Genomic DNA, 23,055 nt, shown 5'->3' on the forward strand with positions numbered 1-23,055 from the left:
CGTGTGAAGTATATTGTGGTCTTCTAGGTAATTTGAAAGTTGCTTATTTACAATTTTCTCCATGATCTTAGATACAAATGGGAGATTTGATATGGGACGGTAATTGTTGAGGTCTTCCGGGTCCAGGTTGGATTTTTTGAGTATGGGTTTGAGCATGGCCAATTTGAGCGCGTCCGGGAATGTTCCTTGTGTAAGGGAACAATTGATGATATCAGCTAGATATTTGGATATGTATTCTGGAATGAGAATCAGTAACTTGGAGGGTATTTGGTCCAGCGGGTGGGTCGAAGGTTTCATTCTTTTTATCAGCGATTCTACCTCTAAAGTGTGGGTCGAATCAAAGGAGTCCAATCTTATGTCTAAGTTTGGTAGGAGAACTGTGTCCGGAAGAGTAGGATTTGTGTTGACAGGTAATCTAGCCAGGGTATTGGTGATTTTATTTTGAAAGAATAAGGCCAGGTCATTGGCCTTTGATTGAGCTGTATCGTCAGGGATATTAGGAAGAGCCGTTTTGGTAAGTTCCGAAACATAGGAGAAGAGGGCCCTCGCATCATATAGCATATCGTGGATGCGGTGAGCATAGAAATCTCTTTTTGTTCGGAGTGTTGCTGATCTGTACTGGTGGAGAGTAGTTTTGTATATGGAAAGAGTGAGGGGATTAGAATTCTTCCTCCATTCTTTTTCTTTCCGTCTTAGATTTTGCTTCTGAGTGCGGAGTTCATTTGAGAACCATGGTTGCTTATTTTTATGGGAGGGGTTTATAATTTTTTTTGACAGTGGGCATAATTCGTTGGCTATCATTTCAGTGATGTTTTGCCATGAGGTGATAGCTGAATTAGGATTTGAAAGATCCAAGTTTGGGAGTTTTCTGATCAGGGATTTGCCAAGATCTTCTGAAGAACAAGTTTTCCTGTAGTATAGAGTTGTAGGCTGATGAGGTGTGGTCAATCCTGTCAATGACCTGAAGGTGGAGTTGATCATAAAATGATCTGACCATGGTACTGGTAGGCATATGGGGGGTGAGAGTGGGGTGAGATTAGAATTTGCGAAGATAAGGTCAAGAGTGTGACCCGTTTTATGTGTTGGTTGGTTAATTTTATTTTATTTTATTTATTTATTTTAAGTTTTTCTATACCGGCATTCACAATAGATATCGCATCATGTCGGTTTACAATTAACAAGTGGATAGGTAACAAAAAAGGTAAAAACTAATATTTATATTAATAATGATAATAATAATAATCGTAGAAATAATAATAAAACATTAAACAAGAGAAGGCCAAGGTATGCAGTTACAATAAAACAAGGGAGTAATACAACTTGGAGCATAGAAAAGAAGCAGGGGATTAAATCGAAAGAACATAAATGCCATAATGTGCTGTTTGAAGCCCATGTTTGGCTGTTTGAAGCCATGTTTGAAGCCCATGTTCGGCGCCGATCGCCTTTGCCCCCACTATGACGGCGATCGGCGCCATTTTGAGACTCAAAATCGCCGTCCGATGCCAATACTCAAAATGGCGCCGATCGCCGTCATAGTGAGGGCAAAGGTGATCGGCGCCATTTTGAGTATCGGCATCGGACGGCGATTTTGAGTCTCAAAACGATGCCGATCACCGTCATTGCGAGGATAAAGGCGATCGGCATCATTTTGAGTATTGGGATCGGACGGCCAGCTTGCAAGGAGGTCACTCCCAGACCCCCGCTGGACTTTTGGCAAGTCTTGTGGGGGTCAGAAGGCCCACCCAAGCTGGCCAAAAGTCCCTGTGGGTCCAACGGGGGTCCCGGAGCGACCTGCCATCTGATGCCAGGACTCAAAATGGCGCCGATAGCCTTTGCCCATACTATGTCACAGGGGCTACCGGTGCCATTGGTCAGCCCCTGTCACATGGTAGGAGCACAAGATGGCGCCAGTGACCATGTGATAGGGACTGACCAATGGCACCGGTAGCCCCTGTGACACAGGCTATCGGTGCCGTGATGAAACCGGCAAACGAGTGCAGCGATGGCTTCCTGACTCCCCGCTGGACCACCAGGGAGTTTTGGTAAGTCTTGGGGGGGTCAGGAGGGTGGGGGGTTGTAGTTAATTTACTAGTAACGTATTTACAGATCGACAAGTTATTGAATTCTCCGTACTTCCGCGTGAAACGGAATTGACCCCCCACAAATACATATTGCGTACGCAAAGAAAACTTTTTGCCTGCACATCCCTAATGGATGGGCACTGCTGATAAAAGGGCACCCAGGACCTCTCTTACCATAGTGAAGGTGAGTACTATTTTTCCCACCCGCCCATTCATATTTCTGAGTTCAAAATGGTGGTTGCCATGTTGGTAGCACCAATGGATGCCAAGATCACCCGGTGATCCTCACAGCTACATGATGATGTCAGCACCAGTGATTAGAACTCTGGATTGGCCTGCAGCTGATGTTGGAAGAGGGGCAGCCTGGGATTTAAAAACTGGCAGCTTTAGCGATCTCACTCTTTGAATAGCTGTCACTAATCAGCTGCATGGGTCTTGCCTTCAATGCCTCTGTGGCTAGTTCAGTTGTCCAGAGGGAGAATTTGGGGTTTAATCCCAATTATTTGATATCATTGACTAAAGAGGGACTTAAAAATATGTATTTATTTATTTATTTAGTAACTTTTATATACCGGCATTAGAGAGGCACATCATGCCGGTTCACATAATAACAAAAGCGAAGAAAATACATTATAACAGGGGTATAAGTGGGGGGTCAAAGCAAATAAAGTAAAGGCAGGAAACGGGGGGTTGTAAACGTTAAAATAAGTAAAAACAACTGATAAATAAGTACTAAAACAACTGATAATTACAAGCTCTAACAAAAGGCAACATCTTGATATCTTAATATACTTAATATAAAATATAGATTAAATAAATAAATAAATAAATAAATAAATAAATGCGTAAATTGGTTAATTACTGTAAATAAAAAAGAAAGCAAGAAAGGATTTGCAGTGTACCAGGGCCTGGCACTAGGGTCAGGCAGTACTGCTTTTGCTCCTCTCTGTGAGTAACTTCCCTCCTCTGGAGTTCTGCTGATACTGGTGAGTAACTCTCTACCCTCCCCTCTACTCTCCTTTTAAAAATGCCCTATCAGTCATCGACCATGGCACAGGTCTATCATGTCCCAAGAGCAAGCTCACAATAAAGGCTGAAGTCCCACACTTCATTCTTCCCAGATGCACTGGTACACTAACTCCAGATTATTAGTCAAGAACCCCAAGACCTATCCTGGGCACCTGGAGGAGCACATACAGGCTTGGTGCAGGCGCTTATGCAAGTGGCATCAGTACAATGGGAGAGGGCATCACATCCATTTTTGCTCTCCTCATTCTCCCCCTATGGGTTGTTTTGAATGTGTATACCAATGGGGGTCCCCTAGGCATTATTGTCCTCATGGGAATCACTACAACTGGTAAGGGAAGTGTCCATTATACTGTCACGGTAAATTCAAGCATGAGCACCTTAATCCCTCTGAGATGTGATTTTTATGGCCCGGCACCATCTTTAAAAATGGCAACGGCCATCCAGTGCTCCTACCATGTGACAGGGGCCAGCCAATGGCATGGATACCCTGTCACATGCTAAGGGCAAAGGGCCATCGGCGCCATTTTGTTTACTGGCAGCCGATGGCCTGAGAGCGGGAGAATGCTCCCGGGTCCCCCACTGGACAACCAGGTACTTAAAAATTTGGGGGGGGGGGGAAGTTGGAGGGGTCCAGAGGGTGGGCGGATACTAAAGAACTAATTTGAAAAGGTTGGGCTGTGTTTTTGTGTTACTTTGAAGTGCCCTTCCTTCCCGCCCCCCCCCCCCTTCATAACGATAAGAGAACCAACAAAATTAATTGTGGGGTTTCCTATCACTATCGGGGACCCCCCCCCCCCTCCGATATCTGACGAGTTTGAAAATATCGTCCGATATTTTCAATCGTCAGATAAATGATTCACATCCCTAATAGATACCCTAAGTAAAAAAATAAATAAATAAATTACCTGGAGAAGAGAAGAGAGACCCGATGTTTCTGCCTGCCATGGCTCCAGAGATGAGGCTAGGATAAGCTTCATAAAGCAGGGTCATGTTGTGAAGATGGGCACTGCAAAAAATATTAAACAAAACAAAACAAGAGGAGGAAGGGATCGATGTGAGGAAGTGTGACATGGCTTTGGAGAATCCCGGGCCTGTTTCTGCAGAACTGGAGCCGTGTTTGCCTTTGCAGCTGCCAAAGAAAGAGAAAGGGTGGGAAGATTAGCCGGCTGGCAATTGCCATCGCTGCCGGTGGTGCCCTGCTCCCGTGCCAGTCTGCACTGCTGGGCCCGATCCTCTCACTGTCCTGCCTGAAGTGCTATCACCACCACCACTTCATGACTTCCTGCCTCCAGCAATCAGGTAAGTGGCTGATTCTTGTTCATCACTAATGCAACTTTTAAAAAAATGGAGAGATTAGTATTTGGGCCTTAGGGAAGCCCCAACGCTGCAACAGTGATTCAGGCCTGCTATGCTGACATCAGCGATGACATTAGTGAGACACCTGTAGCTTTGGGAGGAGGTCCTTGGATTGAAATTTGGGCAAAATTACAGTTGTGGTTAGGAAAGGAGAGCCTGGCCACCTGATGAACCCCTCTTTCTGACCTCTGGGGCTATTTTATAAAATGCCGCCAACCTTGTTTGGGAGACAGGCCAAATTAGGGGATAAAGCCCTCTGAAAATCCCTAGAAACCAGGCGATTTTAATTTTGGACATCAGGAGAGACCCTGGAGACCCCAGCCCAGGCAAAATTTAAAAAATGGAAATTGTAAATGATAAAAAATAAATTGTGTCCATCTGCAGAAGAATGGTTTAAGACAGAAAATAACCTGCATACATTTTATTGGAGAAAGACAATTTATTTATTAATAAGAAAAATATTTTTAGATGTCCACAACAATAATATAATTTATATTTTAAAATTATTGGTAGTGTTGGTCCACACCCAAAACTTGTGGACCAGTCAAGACATCCTAAAATAAACAAGGACTGCTATAGCAATGAGGGAAATTCTGAAGCTTTATCCGGGGTCACATGATTACGGCTTCCCTAACAATTGGTGAACTGGTCAGCATAACACCACTAGAATAAGTTAAAGGGCAAATACGATTTCAATTATTAAACATCACTAAGCAAAAATAAAATTGCAGAAAAATTCTTACCACCCAGCATAATGGACCCAGAGTAATGAAAAAATGAACTAACACCTGCTTAAAGGATGCCATCCAGCAATAACAAAAAAATAACACCTGATGACATCATGGCACAAGAATCTGAAGACCACACAAAAGCTAGAGGCAGTATAGAACTTGATCAGACCCAAAGTTGAGGTTAAACAGGGCAGAAACTCTGTCTTGGTGCTCTCACCCATAGGCCTCAAAAAGTAGTAATGTCATAATTTAAGGAGAAAGAAATGTAAGAGTGGAATGTGTTTATGAATTTAAGCACTTTATCCTAGCAAGGGAAGGTGAAGGCTAGCTTAGTTAAAAGTAATACTGAAGCTGTCACTCAGAGGTTAAAGACAGCTTAACCATGTTAGAGGGTGACTGTGATAATGAGCTCAAGTGATAATAATTGCTAAAAGTAAATACCAAGAACACCAAGCTGTGTACTGTCACTTATGTTCTTATGTTCTTATGATCCTTTGTCCACTATCAAGAGAGAAGAGAAGCATAGCCTTAAAGTCCGCAACACTTTTAAAAGGTTGTTGAGATGAGAAACATAGTAACAACTTTCCCCAAATAACTTGTATGTGCTACAAAAGATAGCTAATTTATAAAAACAGTGCAAATTTAAGAGTGATTGAGGGTAGGAATAGTCATGGTATACCCCATTGTTCTTTCTTTATAGAGAGGCTAAATTAATTATTATTCTTTTTGAAATTAGTTAGTGAAACAGTTTCCAACAGGCTGATGAAAACATATACAGAGGGAGCATTTCACACATTAATCTGTGGAAGATTGGATGGTGAATGGAGTCGGATTCTTATTTTTTATTTTGCTGAAAGACAGGGATAGGAAGAAGATAGAAGCAAGAAGAAAAGCAGAGTTATAGATAAGTGTGTGCATGTACCAATGCCAATCATAGCTACATTACAAAAGGAAAGACTGAGAAAAGAAGAAAACAGCACAGAAAAAAAAATAAGCATGGAGAAAGAAAAGAGACACCATGAAGACAGAGACAGAGACAGGAAAAAAAAAAAAAAGAAAAACAATACATTATATACTTACCTGCAATTCTGGAATACAGTGTAGAAGGTTATATTGTGCCACTGCCTGAAAAACATAAAAATACACACAAAGATTCAATTATTAGGGTAATATACTTTGATAAACATAGAGTAAATGTTACTGACCATTATAAAGTTGAAAGATGCACAAGGAAAAATAAAAACTTTTCTGATAAAATTTCTTGCAATTGGTAGAGCTGGCTCTGTAATCCTGATTACCTGGAAAAGAATGCATATTGCTATGAGTTTATTTTTTAATACATTGGTTGTGTAAACATTAGGGGTGTGCATTCGTTTTGAACTTAAATGGAAAACGCAACTTATTTATTTTTTTTAACTTAAAAAAATGATGAGGCGTAAACGATCGGATTTCCAACTTATTCAACATAGCTATGTTGAATACGTTGGAAATCGCGATTGTTGATCTAAATAAAAATTTAAACCCCTCACCCTCCTTAATCCCCCCCCCCCAAGACTTACCAAAACTCCCCAAGCTGGCCAAAAGTTCCGTGAGGGTCCGGGAGCGGACGCGTGGGGAATCACGTGACGTCCGCGTCACTCCGACGAGACGCCGACGTCACGTGGTCCATAGCGGTTCCGCTCCCGGACCCCTCGTTGGACCCAAACGGCACTTTTGGCCAGCTTGGGGGGGCCTCCTGACCCCCCAAGCTGGCCAAAAGTTCCTTTTGAGCCCAATGAGGGGTCCCGGAGCGAACCCGAGGGGAATCACGTGACGCCGCGTCACTCCGACGTAACGCCGACGTCACGTGATTCCCCTCGGGTTCGCTCCCGGAACCCTCGTTGGGCCCAAAAGGCACTTTTGGCCAGCTTGGGGGTGTCAGGAGCCCCCCCCCCCAAGCTGGCCAAAAGTTCCTTTTGGCCCAACGAGGGGTACCGGAGCGAACCCGAGGGGAATCACGTGACGCCGCGTCACTCCGACGTGACGCCGACGTCACGTGATTCCCCTCGGGTTCGCTCCCGGAACCCTCGTTGGGCCCAAAAGGCACTTTTGGCCAGCTTGGGGGGGTCAGGAGGCCCCCCCAAGCTGGCCAAAAGTTCCTTTTGAGCCCAACGAGGGGTCCCGGAGCGAACCCGAGGGGAATCACGTGACGCCGCGTCACTCCGACGTGACGCCGATGTCACGTGATTCCCCTCGGGTTCGCTCCGGGAACCCTCGTTGGGCCCAAAAGGCACTTTTGGCCCAATGAGGGGTCCCGGAGCGAACCCGAGGGGAATCACTTGACGCCACATCACTCCGACGTGACGCCGACATCACGTGCTCCTTGCAAAGGAGTTCAGGAATGGCGTCCTGACCCCGCTGGACCAGCAGGGAGTTTTGGTAAGTCTTGGGGGGGGGGGGGGGGGATTAAGGCGGGTGAGGGGTTTAAATTTTTATTTGCACATATGGACATAGACTCAACTTATGGAATTCTCCATATGTCCATATTTACCGCAAATGGGACCCCCTTTCGACTTATGGACTTATGAACTTAAACTTTTGGTCTGCACATCCCTAGTAAACATTGTTTAATTGAACTTATAAAAGTAAAAAAAAAATATAAATATATCTATATAAAACTAAACAGCAATTTTTTTCTTATTTGCATCTATTATCTCTGCCTTTTCCCTTTACCTCCGATGGATTGTTTGAGTGGGAATAATTTCCCTTAATCTTGGTAAAGTATCCTGACGGAAAGGAGAGTATTGCTCTTAATCACCCCATTTGTGAACAGTAACTCCCAATTAAGACCATCTTAAAAACAACTTACCGACCTTTACCTACCAGGCAATGGGAGGGTAGTCATGCCACAAAGGAGGGGGGGGTTTAAACTTAGACACCAATCTATGGCTGACACATACATCCAGGCACGTGAACAACATGAGAATGTATGTTGTGAGGCTCATGTGCCTCTTTCGGACCTCTGCCAGTGGTGTTCTTTAGGGCAGAGGGAATTCTACCCCATCTAACATTTGCTGACAGTTTAACAAGAACTATTGTTTCTCACCTAATTGCAGGTTAAAAATGTTGTGCTCCAAATGCTTTGGCCTTCACCCATTCATTAAATACCTCAAGAAGACTAGAGCCCCTCAGGTGAAATGATGTGGCCATGATCTTGAGAATGCCCAACCTTGGTACATTAAGAGGCCATGGATGCATGTCTCTCATATCCCAATAAACAGACTGCCATGATGCTGCTAACTGGTTTCAAGAATGTTTTTTTTTTTTGTTTTGTTTTAATATTCTATTGAGGGATCTCCACAGGGCTTGATCCTCTGAATTGAAAATCTGCCAGTTGCCTCATGACTCTTATCTAAGATAAGCTGACCAAAGTAATCCTACTATTTCATGCAGGGGGACCTTTTACTGTATACCCCTTCTAACACCTTTGCAATTAAGCTGTGACTGAAGCAGAAGCATTTGTTAATTGGAAGCTTAACCTTTGCCACCTGGGTTACCCCCATGAGCTGGGTGTTTCCCCAGTGCCTTATTTCATTAACAAAGGGCATCCTGCGAGACCATCATCACAATCAGATTACTAAGGACATGTGTGAGGATGGCAACCTATGGTCTGTGTTTCTGAAAGATTTCAGTAGTGTTACAGTTTGGCTTCCTCCACTCATTTCCAGAGTTGATCTAAGATTTTTTTTCTGATGCTGCTGGGTCCATCAGGTTTGGTAGTTTACTATCATGTCTTCTGGTGTGCAAGTGCTGCGCTGCCAGATTAGGTAAAGTGGCATGTCAAAAGGAACATCAACTTCATACAACTCTTTCTCATTGTAGTAACTCTCCACATCTGGTTCACCGATTTGAACAATAAGAGGGTGGTATTCTGGAGAGATAACTCTGCTGTAGTTGAGCATATAAATTCCAATTTTACCAAATGCCCACTTGTAATAGAATCCTGAGGTAGTTTGTACTGACATGCTACAAATAAATATTGCTGTGTAAGCCTGCCATACTCCAGGGATTTACTATTAGATTGCCCACTTTCTTTCTTGTTTCAAGAAGTTCTGATTCCCAGAAGTGGATGAGAAGGGGCAGCAGGTTCTGACACAACTCTGGCCCTTCGGGAAGAGCAAGACATTGGAGTTTCTTCATCTATCCTTGACCCCAGAAATGTGAAAAACCTATACAAGGGGATACAGAGCCATCATGTCCATCCTGTCTAGAAGGATGGGTCGTACCAGTGGACACGGTAGTAGAATTCATCCTCGAGGCTAATAGCACTGGCATCTCTCAGGGTTGCATTAAGTCACACTAGCTTTCTTTGCAAAAATTTGGGGGTGGCCAAACCCTGTGACAAACATCTTGGTGAAGTGTATTTTGGCTGGCTGGGATTGAGGTGTTGCCCCTAGGCCAGATAGGCAGCATCTGGTCACCTACAGCCAGTTATCCCTATTGTGGCATGCTCTACCAGGAGTGACTGGTAGAGCATGCCTTATGATTTAGTAATCTTCCATGCCTGCTTTAACTTGGCTTTTTTTCATCACTGAGGGTCGGGGAACTAGTTGCTAACACACAAGAATTTGGATCAAAGCAGTCAGCCCTGTCCTCTATGTCAATCTCCAGAAACAGCCTAAAGCTTTGTATTAAGAGGTCTAAGACAGGCCAGTATGGGAAAGGTCAGTGTATGGTCCAGTCAGTGTTCACAGGTGTTCTGTGTTTGCCCAGAGGCTTTTACCCAGGGGATAATCTCACTGGGGACTACACTTGGAGTTACTTGAGGGGTTTATTACCTGCATGACTACATCAGGGGCTTAACTAATGTAAACACCCACACAATTACTGGGCTTATACCTAGGGGCTTGAACCCAGGAGCTTATTCCCCACACAAATACTGATATACACACTCAGACTCAGTACATCATGGATCCAGGTATTTATGAAAGTAGGTTTATTTAAGCAAGAGGATAGAATAAAGTATAAATAAAGTCAGATAATATAGAATAGTTAATTATAGATATTAACAAGTACTAAAGAGAATACTTAAATAGGTACATATATATAGAGTCAAATGCAAACAGCAGAAAATAATCTTTAATAAGTTCCAGCGAAATACATAAATGTATGGTGAAATAGCAAGGCCTTCTTGTTGGGGATAGAAGAAAATGGTTGATGCTTAAGAACTTTCAGTACTTTCCAGTTCTTGCATTTGATTTATCTCATGATTTCCTGACTTACTGGTCATTCAACAAATGCATAATGGCATTAACACATGTGATAACACATAATGCATGCAATAAGAACAAGCAATGCATGGTGCAAATGCAAATTTTGGGAGAGGTGGGAAGGGGGGATGAGTTTAGGAAAATGAGGTACAATATCAAACAATTTTAACTACACCTTTTTTCCTGGCATTAGGTTGTACAACATGCCTGCAATGGAGAGAGAGAGAGAGAGAGAGAGAGAGAGAGAGAGAGAGAGAGAGAGAGAGAGAGAGAGAGAGAGAGAGAGAGAGAGAGAGAGAGAGAGAGAGAGAGAGAGAGAGAGAGAGAGAGAGAGAGAGCGAGCGAGAGAGAGAGAGAGAGAGAGAGAGAGAGAGAGAGAGAGAGAGAGAGAGAGAGAGAGTGTTGGAGGCCCCCTAGAACTCGAGGTGAAGTTTAGGTATTAGTGTAGGGGCTTAGGGGCCACTTTAACATTCAATGTGAGACATACGAACAGAACAGTGCTCTTTTGTGAACATTCGATGACCCTTGGAGTGAGGAAACTCACCCAAAGATCAGATTTGTGCAATTTTCTCTCAACCTAGCTTGATGGACTCTTTGCCTGGGTAAATCAAGCTAGGTTGAGAGAACATTGCTCAAATCTGATCTTTGGGTGAGTTTCCTCACTCTGAGGGTCATCAAATGTTCACAAGAGAGCACTGTTCTGTTCCTATGCATGTGATAATCCCTTAACGCATGAGAAAATGCCTTAGCACATTTTGATAAATGAGGGGAACAGTTGATCATACTTGATCGCATAACATTAATTTTTATCAGAGAACCCAATGTTAAAATTCAGACATGAAGAACCCCGACAAGGATCCTCATTTCACCTGCTGGCTTCTTCAGGGGGAATTTGAACATGGATCAAACCTGAAATTCTTAATAGTGTGCAATATATGTGCTTATTGCAGAATAGCTCTTATCTGCCATTTGCAGCTTCAATGAGCATGTATGCAAAAACAAATAAACCTTAATGTCTGAGCGATTGCTGATGGCATTCAACACAACATTTACATAGATAATTGATTTTAGCAAAAGAAATGTCATTACTTAGCATGCAGATCAGGGATGAATAAAAATGATCAAAGAACATAACATTGTGCTGAAAATAAATTAACTACTCCAAGAAAAACAAGTTAAGAAAAATTCAAATTGCTTTGCATTTAAATTGTTCCTGCCTGTAGGTCAATTTCACTTAAAGAAAAAAATTTAGAAATGAAAATACTTAGTATTTGGTTCTTTGCAAAATATCAACAAAGAATTATGAAGCTGATAAGTGCAGGATTTGTATTTGTTTAAAAATTACTTTGATTTACATTTTAGAAAAGTAAGATCTATTTACTGGGAGGCTTCTGCACATGAGCTATTTTAGAACTCTATGTTTCATTTCACTTTATGAAAAACTTTTGTAGCACATCAACTAATGTGGAGCCCTGCTTTTTTAAGCATGGGGTGTACAACTTGAAAATCCATTTACAGAGATAAGAAGCAACAAAATGGCACAGGTGGAGCAGGAAGAAACAGATATTCCTGTCTCCAGAAAACCACCCTATCTAAGGAAAAAGCTTTGGCTGGAAAGTAATATAAATACCTTGTTTACATGTATTGCCTTTCAATGGGTTGGGGATCAGGGTTTAGGATGGGGGTGAATCCCTGGGGATTTTTGGAAACACACTAGTGCACATGAACCACCTCTCCCTCAGGGCAGCTGAAAAGCCTTTTTTGAGTGCTCATTTTTAGAAAATTACACATTGAGCTGATTTATATGATTTTGCATCACAGCAGCTTATTAATAGGGGATTTAAATAGGCTTCCATTTATAGCAAGGTACATGAGAAAGTATAGTATTATAATGCACTTTTTTGCAAACCTTTTTTGTTTTCACAAAAGAGGGCTTCACACAAAAAATAGCAGAACATTTTTAGGAGTGAATTTGTAAACTTCAGAGTAGCATATATCATAGCAATTTTCATTTACATGCATGAAACCCTATGAAAATTATATCTTCTAATTTCCATGCTTTTACTGACGATTTCTGAGGATTTTGTGCCATTTTACATACAAAGCCCCCTTTTACGAAATAACTTTATAGCTTAGTACATCAGCCTCACTGGTATAAAATAAAGTAACACTAGTATAAAATAAAAGTGCTCTCAAACCATATACAACAGGAGTCCCTGATGTTAGTGGTAATCAGCACTAGAATACTTTCCGAAAATCAAGGCACTAAATATTAGGGATGTGCAGAGCAAAATTTTATGTTCATATTTTTTATGTCCGAAAGGGGGTCCCACTTGCGGCCAATATGGACATAAAAAAAATCCAATGAGTTGGGTATATGTACATATGTGCAAAAAAAAAATTTAAACCCCCTCACCCTCCTTAATCCCCCCCCCCAGACTTACCACAACTCCCTGGTGATCGAGCGAGGAGTGAGGACGTCATTTCTGCAATCCTTGGCGAGAAGCATGTGACGTCGGTGGCACGTCGAGTGACGCGGCGTCACGTGATTCCCGGCTCGTTCGCGCCGGACGGCTCGTTCGGCCCAAAAAGAACTTTTGGCCAGCTTGGGGGGGCCCCCAAGCTGGCCAAAAGTTCTTTTTGGGCCTCCTGACCCCCCCAAGCTGGCCAAAAGTTCTTTTTGGGCCGAACGAGCCGTCCGGCGCGAACGAGCCGGGAATCACGTGACGCCGCGTCACTCGACGTGCCACCGACGTCACATGCTTCTCGCCAAGGATTGCAGAAATGGCGTCCTCACTCCTCGCTCCATCACCAGGGAGTTGTGGTAAGTCGGGGGGGGGGGGGGATTAAGGAGGGTGAGGGGGTTTATATTTTTATTTTGGCTCAACAATCGCGATTTCCCACATATCGAACATATCTATGTTCGATATGTGGGAAATCCGATCGTTTATGTCGAATCAATTTTTTAAGTAAAAAAAAAATATGAGTTGCGTTTTACTAATGCGGTCAATCCGAATGCACACCCCTACTAAATATACATGCATGTAATAAAGAAAATAAATAGATCATATTACTACAAAATGCAGTGTTTCCTTCCAGCATAGACCATCTTCAAGGGCACAGTACAAGAAAACTGACTCAAATAATGCATACTAAATTGTCTTCTGTCTTTCCAAATAAACAGAAATGCCCATTAAAAATGTTGCATCCTTGCCATCATCACATCATTCCAGAATTTGATAAACCAACATCATAATCTGGATCACAAATGGAAACCATAAACAAACTATGAACATAGGTAACAGCAGAAAAAAAAATATACAGCCTTGGGGGATGACTGAGAAAATTTCTTAGGTTGGAGATAGGAACCAGACTGACTCCAGCCTTTCTTCTTGCAGCATTCAATTTATTATACACTTTCACCATACATTCAAAGTAGAGTGCCTTTCTTCTAGCTTCAAAATTCACAGGTTGAGTCAGGACAGAAATTTATATAGGAACTGCCTTCTAGTTACATTGCTTAGCTTCAGCAATCTACTCACAGCTTTAGGGGCCGATGCAATAAAATTTGCAGAAAATGGGTGCTGACTTTTCAGCGCCCGCTTTCTTAGCTCATGCATGGCGCCCACAAGAGGGAGGGGGGGGGGAGCACCATGCAGTAAACAAATTAGGGGGTCGCGCTAGCAAAGAGGCGACCTTAGCGCATCCTTGCTAATGTGACCCCATGGTTACCGGTGGTCTGCCGGTAACCATGGGGTCAGACGGTTATGAAAAGCGACGCCGACTTTATCGGCGTTGGTTTTCTTTACTGCAGCTTGCAGGTTATGAAAACTGATGCCGAGCATATCGACATTGATCTTCAAAGCAGCCGGCAGACTCTTTTTTTTTTTTTTTTTTACTTTAAAAAAGTACAGAAAAGCAGTTTTTTCTGCTTTTCTGTACTTTTTTTCAGTGCGCTCAGCTATTAACGCCTGCTCCAGGCAGGCATTAATATCTGAGCGATAAATATGCATCTGAGACGCACATTTATTTTTTTGCATTTGGAGTGAATGAGTAATAGCCTCATTTACATGCATTTGATGTAATGAGCGCTAACTCATTCAGTCTGCGTCAGACACGCATTAAATAGGCACTTATCCCCCTATTGCATTAGGGGTGGATTAGCGCCTACTTCACCCACTTCTGACAGTGAGTTAAACAGTGTGCTCAGCTGAGCGCACTGTATTGCATCGGCCCCTTAGTTGGGATAGCGATATATTGAGGAGTTGCTTTTCCTGGAAATTTGGGCTGGGCCTCCTGAGCCCAGCTGGGCACTGATTCTTATCTTGCCCAGCAGGTCCCCATCCACCTAGCTCTCTCTTTCTGTGGGGATTTAATGTTGTCCAGGCATCTAGCACTGGTTAAGGAGGTTAAGGATAGGTAGTAGCCTTTAGCCGGCTAAAAAAAAGGGGCATTTCTGGAGCATTTGTGTGAGGGACTGAGTTATCTAGCTAACCTAGACGAATATCAGATCAGGTATATCTGGCTAAGTGTTAGAAGGCAAGCCAGAACCTGTGCTGCTCTGGTGGGTCCTCGGGGTGGCAGTGAATGTCTTTGGCGGCATCTCCCAACGGCGACGCAGCAAGACACGTGCTCCGTCATGCTCCTCCCCCTTAGTGTGCCAAGCATCATCACTAGAAGTCCCCATGCTGAGAGCAGGAACTTGAAGGATAAAAGTGCAGTGCTACTGCATTCTTCTGTCTCGACTACAGGCTTTCATGTGCTAGTGCTGCTTAATTGTGCTCTGCTTCTGTGTGCCTTGACCTTCATTGGACCCTGGATTTTGCCTTGTCTGCTGCCTGCCTTGACCTCTGCCTGGACATGGATTCTGCTTTGTCTGCTGCCTGCCTCGACCCTTGCCTGAACTTGGATTTTGGTTTGTCTGCCACCTGCCTCGACTCCTGCTTAGACTGGAATTTGGATTGTCTTTTGCCAGCCTTGGTTCTTGCTTGGACCAGATTGGTTAATGTCATCCACATTAACTCCTTGAGGGATCTTCATGAGGCTTGGGTGCTAATCCACAGTCTCCATCCTGAAGTAAGACTGTTACTCTATTCCTTGGATCCACATACCGTAACAGTTAGCCGAGGCCATGGATCCAGTAGTCCAAACAGCGTTACAAGAGATTCCGGATCCGGCCATTCGGGTACAACAAAAACAGGGAATTTTGGATCAGGTGACTGGATTCTGGAAAGACTGGCAGCTCATATGGATTATCTTGCCATAGCTACTCCACCACCATCCGCGGCTACCCCACCTAGTGCTGTTCTTTGCCTGCCTCCTCCTCATTTCAATGGAGATTCACAGCAATGAGGAGGATTCATTAATCAATGTAAAATGCATTTATTACTCAAGCTCCACTATTCCCATCCAATAAAACAAAGGTTACATTCTTTTTTTCACCACTGGAGGGTCCAGCCTTAGCATGGGCATCCCTGTTGTGGGAGCGAGATGATCCACTATTGGACAATTTAGATCAATTTCTTAAAGACTGTCATCTAGTTTTTGATGAACCAGAGCAAACAGATTCTGCAGCTTCTGACCTCCTACAAATTTGACAAGTCTCTCATTCAATTGAAAAGTATGCTTTACAGTTTCATACCTTAGCTGCTGACCACTATTGGGGAGAAGACAGCTTCACAGGCCAGGAGAAGGGTTCTTTTTTGTTGGGAAAAAGGATGGTTCCTTATGACTGTGCATTGATTATTGAGGTCTGAACACTATTACCAGTAAAAATCAATGTCCTTTACCTCTTATTAATGAATGTTTTGATCAACTTAGAGGTTCACAGATATTTACTAATATGGATTTTAGAGGATTTTATAATCTGGTCTGGATTCGGCAGGGTGATGAATGGAAAACAGCCTTTAATACACGTGATAGTCATTATGAGTATTAACCCTTCCATTAACTGAGTGAAGATTAATTTAACAGTGGTTAAAGAGGATTGGTAAATATAGCTTTCAGAAATTTTTGGGCTTATAAAAGTTTGGTGAAAGGTGAAATTAAGGGATATATTCTTTAGAGTTTGTGTGTGTCTGAGGTAGTAAGCAAGCCAGAGATAGTTAATTCTAGTGTCTGTCTTTCCCACCCACTCAACTATTGATTTTTAGGCTTGAGACACTTTCTCATTAAAAATCAATCAGGGTCTTATCTAAATCATACTATTGTACCAGCCCTTATTGAAAGTTTAATCATCCCATTGTAAGACACTAGCTGATTAATTACTAAGTTCACCTGTAAATTTAAAGTACTCTCATTCCAACTCCCTTAGTATCCTAAACTTAACGAGGAACTCAATAAAACTAAGATGAAGGCAGCAGCCAGCAGCAAGAGGGGGGCTTTCCAGTCTTTTGCATTGAGTGTCACATGTATGATTCTTTTACCTGCCGGTGAGAGATTGTATGTGTGCACTCAGTGTAAAGAGCTCCTGACTCTCAGGGAACGAGTCCGATCTCTGGAGGCTAGAGTAGCAGACTTGGAGGAGCTGTGGGAGACAGAGAGGTACATTGATGAGACCTTCAGGGACATAGTAGCCAAGTCCCAAATCCAGTCTGGCAGCCCTAGTGCTGCCTTGGAACAGAAAGGTCTCCCAGTAGGAGAACATCACCCTGGTGTATCAGGAAGTGATCTTGTAGCAAGGACCTGCTCTTCAGGTGATGTATTGTCCTCTCGCACTGAGGACAAGTCTCCCAGGGCTACTGCCCAGGAGGCAAGGGTTAGGTAAGCCATCATAGTTGGTGATTTGATTATTAGAAATGTAGATAGCAGGGTGGCTGGTGGACATGAGAACCACCTGGTAACTTGCCTGTCTGGTGCAAAGGTGGCAGACCTCACGCGTCACCAAGATATGATTATAGACAGTGCTGGGGAGGAGCTGGCTGTCATGGTACATGTGGGCACCAACAACATAGGAAAATGTGGGAGAGGGGTCCTGGAAGCCAAATTTAGGATTTTAGGTAGGAAGCTGAAATCCAGAAGCTCCAGGGTGGCATTCTCTGAAATGCTTCCTGTTCCATGTTCAGGTCCCCAAAGGCAGGCAGAGCTCCAGAGTTTCAATGCATGGATGAGATGATGGTGCAGGGAAGAGGAATTCAGCTTTGTAAGGAACTGGGGAAACCTCTGGGGAAAGGGGAGACTTTTCCAAAAGGATGTGCTCCACCTTAACCAGAGTGGAACAAAGCTGCTGGCACTAACTTTCAAAAAGGAGATAGAGCAGCTTTTAAACTAGAACAAGGGGAAAACCTGACAGTCACTCAGCAGTGCATGGTTCGGAGAAATGTATCCTTGAAGGATACTAATGAAACAGGAGAGTTAGGGCAACCCAACAGAGAGGTTCCATTAAAAGCAAACATAGTCCATATGTCTGTATGTAAAAAATCATCAAAGCTAATGATTTCCGAATTATCCCAAAAAACTGAAAAGCAGGTTGTTAATGCAAACAAAAAACACACTTTGAAATGTCTGTATGCCAATGCCAGAACTCAAAGAAGTAAGATGGGAGAGTTAGAGTGTATAGCAGCAAATGATGAGATTGACATAATTGGCATCAGAGACTTGGTGGAAGGAGGATAACCAATGGGACAGTGCTATATCAGGGTACAAATTATATCGCAATGATAGGGAGGATCAACTTGCTGGGGGTGTGGTACTTTATGTCTGGGAGGGTATAGAGTCCAATAAGATAAAGATCATACAAGAGACTAAATGCTCAGTAGAATCTATATGGGTAGAATTCCCATGTGTGTTGGGTAAGGGTATAGTGATAGGAGTATACTACCATCCACCTGGAAAAAATGGTCAGAAAGATGATGAAATGCTAAGAGAAATCAGGGAAGCAAACCAATTTGGCAGTGCAATAATAATAGCAGATTTCAATGACCCCAATATTGATTGGGTAAATGTTAGGGGTGTGCATTTGTATTGAACATAAATGTAAAACGCTACTTTTTTTTTTTTAACTTAAAAAAGTGATGAGACATAAACGATCGGATTTCCAACTTATTCAACATAGCTATGTTGAATAAGTTGGAAATCGCGATTGTTGATCCAAAATAAAAATTTAAACCCCTCACCTTCCTTAATCCCCCCCCAAAGACTTACCACAACTCCCTGGTGATCCAGCGAGGAGTGAGGATGCCATTTCTGAAATCCTTTGCGAGGAGCACGTGACGTCGGCGCCACGTCGGAGTGACGCAGCGTCACGTGATTCCCCGCGGGTTTGCGCCGGAACGCTCGTTCGGCCCAAAAGGAACTTTTGGCCAGCTTGGGGGTGTCAGGAGGCCCCCCAAGCTGGCCAAAAGTTCCTTTTGGGCCGAATGAGGGTGCCGGAGGGAACTCGCGGGGAATCACGTGACGCCGCGTCACTCCGACATGGCGCCGACGTTACGTGATTCCCCGCGGGGTCGCTTCCGGGATCCTCGTTCGGCCCAAAAGGAACTTTTGGCCAGCTTGGGGGTGTCAGGAGGCCCCCCCAAGCTGGCCAAAAGTTCCTTTTGGGCTGAACGAGGATCCCGGAAGCAACCCCGTGGGGAATCACGTGACGCCACGTCACTCCAACGTGACGCCGACGTCACGTGCTCCTTGCAAAGTTGGTCAGAGATGGCGTCCTGACCCCGCTGGACCACCAGGGAGTTGTGGTAAGTCTTGGGGGGGGGGGGGATTAAGGAGGGTGAGAGGTTTAAATTTTTATTTGCACATATGGACATATACTCAACTCATTGAATTCTGTTTATGTCGATATTGACCGCAAATGGGACCCCCTTTGGACATATGGACATATGAACTTAAACTTTTGCTCTGTACATCCCTAGTAAATGTTAGGGGTGTGCATTCGTTTTCGCCATATTGGCGATCCGCAACGTATATTACACTATTCGTAGTATTAGTGGGGAAGCGAAACGTATCGCGATTCCCCACGAATACACGAATCTTCCCCAAATTATACGGCCACCTAAATAAACATTTAAACAAACCTCCCACCCTCCTGAACCCCCCCAAGACTTACCAAAACTCCCTGGTAGTCCAGCATGGGGTCCGGGAGCCATCCCCTGTACTCACACCCTCGGTGCCAGTTTCATCATGGCGCCGATAGCCTTTGTCACAGGGGCTACCGGTGCCATTGGTCAGCCCCTGTCACATGGTCATTGGTGCCATCTTGTGCTCCTACCATGTGACAGGGGCTGACCAATGGCACCAGTAGCCCCTGTGACATAATATGGGCAAAGGCTATCGGCGCAATTTTGACTACTGGCATCGGACGGCAGGAGTGCAGGAGGTCGCTCCGGGACCCCCGTTGGACCCCCAGGGACTTTTGGCCAGCTTGGGGGGCCTCCTGACCCCCCCAAGCTGGCCAAAAGTTCCGGTTGTGTCCAAAGAGGGTCCCGGAGCGAACGCACGGGGAATCACGTGACGTCCGCGTCACTCCGACGTGACGCCGACGTCACATGCTCCTCGCAAAGGAATACAGAAATGGCATCCTGACTCTCCGCTGGACCACCAGGGAGTTTTGGTAAGTTTTGGGGGGAGATTAAGGAGGGTGAGGGGTTTAAATTTTTATTTAGGGAATCGGTGCACGTATGGACATAGACTCAACTTATGGAATTCTACATATGTCCATATTGACCGAAATTGACCCCCCCTTTTGACTTATGGACTTTTGAACATAAACTTTTTGTCTGCACATCCCTAGTAACAATGCATCATTTTTGTTTAATTAAAAAGATGACAAAAAACACTATGGGGCGGATTTTAAGAGCCCTGCTCGCGTAAATCCCCCGGATTTATGCGAGCAGGGCCCTGCGCGCCGGTGCGCCTATGTTCAATAGGCCTACCGGCGCGCGCAGAGCCCCAGGACTCGCGTAAGTCCCGGGGTTTTCTGAGGGGGCGTGTCGGGGGCGTGGTTTCGGCCCGGGGCGGTCCGGGGGCGTGGCCGCACCCTCCGGAACCGCCCCCGGGTCGCGTCTAGGCGACCCGGGGGCGGCTATGCATGTATCTTATAAAATCTGGCGTACTTTTGTTGGCGCCGGTTGCGCCAACAAAAGTACGTGCGCGCATACTATTTTAAGATCTACCTCCATCTGTATAGTGGTTCCAAGTCATTATCAATAAAGACCAAATATAGGAATACAGCCATCATTCCTCAGATTATACCATTGTAACCCATGGTTGAGATGGATCCTTTTCCTGGCATCCAGGGGCACATAGAAAGAAAAATAGAGACAGATCCTTTTTCATCTCCCTTTCAGATAACTTTAAACTGAGTCACAGAGTTCCAATATGTAGGGACAAACAATAGATCTTATACCCTGCTTCTTTGCAATTAATCTCTATTTCTTCCTTAGTGAGCATCATCAATAATTATACAGTCTCAGCATCAAATAAGCACACAACAGAGGAATTGTGGTTTCCATCTTTTTTATGGATAGTTTGGTTAGATGACTGGGCAATATTTAAACTTATTGTTTTCTTCATCAAAGTCAATAAGCAATAAACAGCTGATAGAAAAAACTTGTGATTCCACTTCTTCCATCAAAGTCTCTACTTCTAGTGGAAGCTCTATATTTACACAGAATTACTCATTGCTTCCAAATCCTTATTTTCCTCAGTTGCACAGATTAGTTAGTTTAATCTTATTTTACTTCTCAATTGATTTCTCTTTTTGCTCTTCCCACAGTGTTATTGTTTGTAAGGTTTTGGGTGGACCCTTGGACACTGTGACTGCTGACCACGCCCATGGGGGGAAGTCTTGTGAAGGGCTACAGGTCAGGTTCAGCTTAGGACACACAACACAGATAGATCTTTTATTAACAGTATTGAGGAGCCACCAGAGGTGACAGTAGTGAGCAGAGATGAAGCCCAGCTGGGCTTGTAGTCCCTCAGGCTCTGGAGCAGCGATCCCACAATGGCTGTGACAGCAGTTTCTCTCAGTAGGAATCACAGAAGCTGGAATAGAGGCAGGCCCTCGAGGAGTGAGTACCTGGTTCCAGGGAACAGTTCTGAGAGAAGTAGATAGTAACTCACTGATGGTGTAGGCAGTGGTATCTTCCAGGCAGAAGTGGTCCAGGCAGCGAGTCCGGAAACATGGGCCCTCGAGGAGAGAGTACCGGTTCGAGATAGCGACCTGAAAGAGAAGAGAGAGGCCCCCCGAGGAGTGGGTACCCCAAATAGAGTAAGTCCAATAATGGAGAGGCAGAGAAGCTAGGTATGGAGAGTGAATCCCATCTGTAAGGAGTTCCAGTATGAATACCTGTCCTTGCTAACTCGATTAGCAAGCAGTAGTGTAGGCTATTTGTATCTGGGATGCGTGATGTCATCACAGGGGGATGCTCCTGAGGTTCGCGCCAAAGAAAGTATTTGAAGCAAGGCCACGCAGCGCGCATGCCCTAAGGCAGCTGGACAGCATGGCGGGAGGCAGCACCCAAGCCGGAGCGGGGACACCGGAGAGGACGGCAGGCAGAAGTCGCGGCAGCCAAACGTCCGTCAACCGTGGGAGGAGTCGCCAGAGAGGTAAGGAGGGCAGAGTGGAGACATCGAGCAGCGACAGTCGTAACACACATGAGGTGGGCAGAATATATAATAATGTCCCTATATTTAATCAGATCTTTAGTTCCAGATTTAAGACTTTTTCCAGAAATCCTTTTTGAATACTTCTAACTTCTTATGCAGCACCTGAAAGGTAATTCACTCTCCCTTGTATTTTCCTGAATTCTTCCCACTCCTTGGACAGCATCAGATGGACAATTCTCACACCTTTAAGTAACCTCCCCACAATAGCAACAATGTTCTTGTTACCTTTATGTTGTTTCTTCTTTGTTTCACCTATCAATGCATTTTACTGAAATCCTTTGCTTTAGATGGAAATTGTAACAGCTCTGTATCTTTCTGGATGAAAGACTTAACCTCTTCCAAAGTTTTTATATACTGACTCCATGTACCATAGTTATCAGCTCCAAGTAGAAAACAAAATCATAGTTAAACCCAAAAAGGGGAAAATTAAGCAAGAAGCAGGAAGGATGGAATAATACTTCTGTGCCTTCAACAGAAGAGATAGCTCAAAGTGAAAATGTAAAAATATCCTTCTTCTTCAGCAGGTCCATATCACTGTGTACGCTCACTAGGAGACATATCAAAAGCAGCTATTCCTTACCCCACATCCAGCCTCAAATACAGGGATGCCCCAATCCACTGTAACCAAGAGGGGGGCTCTTACAGAGAAATCTCAAAAACTGGCTTAAAAGAGTCCACATAATCTTTAAAGACAGATAGGTGAGTGAATGGTAGGGTGATTCCTAATTGGGAATTTCTTTATTCCTTCCTCATAAATTTGCAGGAAAAATTAGAAGACAGGAGGCAGTTCCCACTACAACCAAATCCACAAGGAGAGCAGATAAACAGCTACAAGAGGGAGAGAGAGAGACGCAGTAAAAAGTCAATATGACATGCTATATATATACCACTGTAAGAGGGGACACTTTCAACTTGGAGCAGGTTTGGAATGGTTTAGGGGAGTGGTTTTATGTACACAGTCAGATGAATTGATTGCAAATTTGATATGAATAATGATTTTCA

This window comes from Rhinatrema bivittatum, chromosome 3, assembly GCF_901001135.1.
Source record: "Rhinatrema bivittatum chromosome 3, aRhiBiv1.1, whole genome shotgun sequence".
Classification (NCBI taxonomy): domain Eukaryota; kingdom Metazoa; phylum Chordata; class Amphibia; order Gymnophiona; family Rhinatrematidae; genus Rhinatrema; species Rhinatrema bivittatum.